This window comes from Etheostoma spectabile, chromosome 8, assembly GCF_008692095.1.
Source record: "Etheostoma spectabile isolate EspeVRDwgs_2016 chromosome 8, UIUC_Espe_1.0, whole genome shotgun sequence".
Classification (NCBI taxonomy): Eukaryota; Metazoa; Chordata; class Actinopteri; order Perciformes; family Percidae; genus Etheostoma; species Etheostoma spectabile.
In genome coordinates, this window is record NC_045740.1 from 26,555,335 (window position 1) to 26,561,112 (window position 5,778).

The following is a 5,778-nucleotide window of genomic DNA, read 5'->3' on the forward strand; positions in this document are numbered from 1 at the left end:
ATAGACGGTTGGGTTTAGGAAAGCAATAACGGGACTTGGAACAACAACGGGAAGGGTGGGTTAGGGGGTTAGGTTAGGGTAGAACGCAGCGCCCTAGATGGGCACTGCGAGGGGCACGGGCACAAGCAATGACGGGACTTGGGACAATAATGGGAAGGTGGGTTTAGGAAAATAACAACAGGATGGTTTTGGTTGACCTAGGGTTAGGGGCGTTAGGGTTAGGGGGTTAGGTTTAGGGTTAGGGTTTTGGTTTAGGGTTAGGAAAGCAATAGACGGTTGGGTTTAGGAAAGCAATAACGGGACTTGGGACAACAACGGGAAGGTTGGGTTTAGGAAAATAACAACAGGGTGGTTTCGGTTGGGCTAGGGTTAGGGTTAGGGCGGTTAGGGGTTAGGGTTAGGGTTATAGGGTTAGCGTTAGGGTTAGGGTTAGGATTTAGGAAAGCAATAGAGGGTTGGGTTTAGGAAAGCAATAACGGGACTTGGGACAACAACGGGAAGGTTGGGTTTAGGAAAATAACAACGGGATGGTTTTGGGTGGGCTAGGGTTAGGGGCGTTAGGGTTAGGGTTGGGGGTTAGGGTTTAGGTTTAGGAAAGCAATAGACTGTTGGGTTTAGGAAAGCAATAACGGGACTTGGGACAACAACGGGAAGGTTGGGTCTAGGAAAATAACAACAGGATGGTTTCGGTTGGGCTAGGGTTAGGGTTAGGGGGGTTAGGGTTAGTGGTTAGGGTTAGGGTTTAGGGTTTAGGTTTAGGAAAGCAATAGACGGTGGGGTTTAGGAAAGCAATAACGGGACTTGGGACAACAACGGGAAGGTTGGGTTTAGGAAAATAACAGGATGGTTTCGGTTGGGCTAGGGTTAGGGTTAGGGACGCCTATATGTCATACAGGTCATTATCTGTGAAAGGGGGCGTGGCTGAATCATATGGGGGCGGGTCAAACATCACCAATAAAACAGGAAGTCACAGGCTGAGTTCAATGACACCTCACATAAGTATCTACGTTAAACGGTTCAAATGTTATGAATGGGGGCGTGGCCTGTGTGACTGGGCGTGGTCATAATATTGGGGCCGCCTCATTATCACATGTAGACCACACATTCTAAGTTTCATGTAAATCGGATGATGTTTGTCCTATAAAGCATATTTCTTGTTGCCAGATGGTGGCGCTATCTCCAAAACTCCATATTGGCCTGTAGGTGTCCTCAGGCCTGGACTCTTGGTGTTTGTGGGAAATTTCAAGCAGATACGACAACGTACACTGTAGTTACAGCCACTTAATTCTTCATTGCTAAACACTCAAAATGGCCGCCATGCCATGCTCACACCGTTAATAACTTTTCCTCTTCAACATCTTAAGATGACACAGACCAAGTTTGAAGTTGATCGGATGAAGTCTCTAGGAGGAGTTCGTTAAAGTATAGCACCTTGTCTTTTAGGCCTACTTCCTGTTGCCACTAGGGGGCGCTATGATTTTGAGCGAATTTCGGCGTGTAGATGTCGTCAGGGGCGGACTCTGATGAATCGTGAAAAGTTTCGAGCCAATCGGATCATGTACGCTCAAGTTACACCCACTTCCTGTTTCGGTGGCGAATCGCGCAAAATGGCCGCCCCGCCACGGCCACGCCCTATGACGAAAAGTTTTTCTTTTAATAACTCTTCATCATTAACATGTTAAGATGACACACACCAAGTTTGAAGCTGATCGGACGAAAGCTCTATGAGGAGTTCGTTAAAGTACGACATGTGGAAATGGGCAAAATCGCACTAATTTTGCACATTCAAAACAAAATGGCGGATTTCCTGTTGGGTTTAGGGGGGGGCTACAATGGAGTTTTATGGGTTTTTTCCCCCTGCCATGATACATATGTGTACCAAGTTTTGTGACTCTACGTTAATCGAGCTGCAGGGGCTCAATTTTCTTAATTTCTTAGGTGGCGCTAGCGAGCCATTTTTGTGCGCCTATTCCCGAAACCATTAAATACGTAAATTTTCACCAGACTTGATGCGACGCCAAATTTGGTGAGTTTTTGAATATGATAAGACCTCCAAAAAGGCAATTCATTTGCCGGATAAAAGAAAGAAGAAAGAAAGATAAAGAATAATTCCTTCAGTTCCAATAATTCCTAAGTTCCTAATTATTAAAGCTGTCTTCGTTTGTCTTTTTGTTGTTTCAACAATCACCATTTTAGTTTGGTTGAAATAGTCTCGCTTTGCCAACCTTCCCCACCGAACGCTGAAGAGGAGGGTCTGGCTAGTCCACAGCATTCTGGGATGGAGAAAAACATGCTCTGGTTTATTGGCATTTCTAAACCGTCTTCTTAGGCGATGCCAGACACCGGGAAAAGCTACGGTGCCACTGCAAAATATCCTTAAGAAGGAACCGTTTGGTGGAACATGTTACGTTTGAATGCTGTTTCGGTCATGCAACAGAAAACTCAGATTGAACAGATAATCTAGCTAGCTGTCTGGATTACCCTGCAAAAATCTGAGGAGCAATTAACCATATCCCTCTTAATCGAGTATAAAATGCCACACAAGAAGCCATAGGCAACAGATATCCGGCCTGAATGAGTAAAATCCACCGGAATTTCGGTCTGCAACAGAGCAATCCCGGAAGTGGACGTCAATGATATTACTCGGTTGAAATAAACCCTTATATGTGGAAACATGCAGGCACTATTCACGGTAAAAGAATTGCTTATTTAAATGGAGTCTGGTAGGTTGGGTGATTCAGAGCTGTTTCATGTTAACTAAAAGGATCTTACGCTTCACAAAAAGGTCAACCTCGTTGGGATTCTCCATTAGTTGTCAGACACTAAGAATAATAATAGAGTTTGTCAGTGGAAAAGTGTATATTGCAGCCCGGTTGCGGCTGCCTATTACCTAGCTTAGCATTTTAGTTTCATTAGTCACTTAGACATTCTCAATTTAGTCCACACAACTTTCCGTGATGGGAGAAAACGTGCTCCGGTTTATTTGCATTTCTTTAAACCAATCACAATCGTCTGGGCCTCGGAAAGGAACTTGTTTAGTGGAACATGTTTACGTTCAAAAGTTGTTTAAGTCTTGCAACAGAAAACTTAGATTGGACAGATAGTCTAGCTAGCTGTCTGGATTTACCCTATAGAGATCCAGGAGCAGTTAACCATAGCTGTCATAAATCCACCGGAGTTTAGAATTACAACACATAGAAAGAGGAAAGTAATGGACATCCGCCGAAAAGAGTGAAATCCGGCGGAATTTCCTGGGATAACGGAGCAATCTCGGGAAAGGAAAGTCATGGATATAGACACTAATGCATAGAAAAAAAGGTCCAGGTTGAAACATAAATAAATTACCTTTAAGGATAGCTTTGTTTATTTTGTTGTTTCCCAGAGGGTCCTCTTCCTGCGGTGCTGAGAGAGGTCCAGTTAGACTTGGTCACCCAGCGAAATGTAAATTGTCCTCCAGACTGTCAAAGTTCAATTCTTAACACAGAGACAAGCTAGACCTCAGCCACCCATGACTGTCCTGTGTGCCGGGCCAGAAAGGAGGAAAGATGCATGCCAGGTAAAATAAGAAACATTCATCTGCCTATTTTTTCCATTATTCTACTCTCAAGTTCAAGAGCAGTGATGCCCACTAATACCTGGAACTAAAAATTGTTATTCACATCTCTATTTTAGTAGCTTTAAAAAGTTTTTTGCAGTGTTTTAACTCCCTTTATATCCTCTAGGGGGACCAGGGGGTCCGCTGTATGTCCAGCGGGTTCAGGCGGCGTCATTGGTAGCACTGGGTGTAACTTCCTGGGGGAAGGGATGTGGTCGGAGCTGGGGAAACAACAGCAGCCGCGCCCCTTTCAGGAGAGGGTCTCCTGGGGTTTTTACTGATGTCGAGCTGCTCTGCCATGGATAAAGCGTAAACTAAGAGAGGGTAGGTTGGGTTATCATTAAATAAATCACGATGACAGTTTCTATTTATTTTTTAAACTTTTTATCAGAGGTCTAAATAGTTTATGAAACAGAGGATCAAATGATCACCGTTTGTTAGGAAAAGTCAATGATCAAAGTGACTATAATGTGTCAAATGGCTTTCACATGACCCTTAAAAAAGTATTTAATGTCTGTATTGTGACCCGTGTGGAGTGTTACACAAAATTGACATAATGACATTATAGGAAAGCAAATTACAGTTGCTAATTTACACAGTCAGATACGGAGCAAAATTGGAGTCATGTTTCTGTCCACCTGACAAATGCAAAAGTCCAATATTCCCTTTATCGTTAGTTCTGTTCTGGTCTCCACGACTCCTGGGAAAAATAGCTGGCTCTTTAGCCACAAACTGTGTTCCCCAGCTAGTCTGTATGTCATATGGTGGTGGGCATCAGAGATGTTTTTTCTGAAAACAGCTTCCTGCTGTGACTGAAAACAAGGTTGATTAGATTGACCGTAACACCAAAATAATAGCTAAAAACAGGACCACAGAACTGAAGGGAATGGCAGTGTCAGGTGATAATTCTGTGACACTTTCCAGTCCATGTTCTGCAATGCATTACATATATCTTATAATGCGTTATAAGTTGCTTGTACATAGTATAATTATAGTACTCAGAAATATCATGTTTTTATAAGTCTTTATATTTACTTATTAGGTTAAGTATATAATACTGCACAATCGCTTCAATAAACATATAAAAGTATAAACTTTGTGTAATCGTGGACATCCGTATTTATTAGCAAGATTGAATGTACTTAGTTGATACTACAAAATACAGTATTAGAGTACCAATTAGAGTAACTTATATCACAGTATAATGCTCTATATAATGACAATAGTGCATTATAAAATGAATACATGTGCTCCAGGAACTACACGGTGCCAGACCCCCCGGCCTCTCGACGGCAACGTCTGGCCCACTATTTGAAACACAAGGACGACAGATTTCAATAGCCGTGAACTTTTTTTGGGTTCCTATGTTTTATTCCTAAACTTTAATCCCCTAACTGTGGGTTTCACTTTATCACAGTTTATGTATCAATTGGAACATTTTAGTTTTGTTCAGCGTTTTGCCAACCAAGCTGGTGCTAGCGTTAGCTGGAAACTTAAGAGAATATCTGCAGAACTAGCTCTGTGAAGTGTTCATACATGCAATCAATGCACCAGCCGGCACTAAAGGGTTAAAAATGGCAAAGTGCCATGAAACCATACAAACAGACGTCTTAGATGTGTCATCCTCCCTAGCTCTGCCCTTTTGTCCATATGGTAATTTCTGGCTCTAAAATACCATGCAAAATATGGCTTTAAACTGCAGTCCACAAACCACTGGGTGACATCAACTATGCTACTTCCATGATTTGTACAGTCTGTGATGTAAATGTATAGGTGACATACAGCAGATGTCTACACAGTTCTACCGAAGATGTAATGTATTGGTATAATATTGGCTAAAAATTGACTTTTTCTTACACATATTCTCTTTTTTTTATGTTTGTGTGTTTGCTTTAGCTGATGATCAGCAGCAACGAACAACTTTATCGAGTAAGTTGTTGTTCCTCTCATCACAGCAACTCTTATTTTTCATATTTCTAATGCTTCTGTACACAGTACTCTGTGTGTTGTGTCTCCCAGGACTCTGCAGTGGTGAGGGATGGGCCTGTAACTGCCAGTAAGGGGTATTCAAAAACCCCGCTCTCCCAGGGGATCACTATGACAACAACCAGTGAGGGACACTCATGACAAGCAGAAAGGAGCTTGGATGACATATAGTTGTAACTGTAGCCTAACTGCCATGC

The 5,778-nt window shown here is 42.4% G+C and overlaps 1 protein-coding gene across 1 annotated transcript in view; it reads right to left on the bottom strand.

The window, feature by feature from the left end:
• LOC116693953 (ovochymase-2) overlaps positions 1-5,778 on the bottom strand; it is a 34,012-nt gene that overhangs the window by 21,508 nt on the left and 6,726 nt on the right. The window lies entirely within an intron of this gene.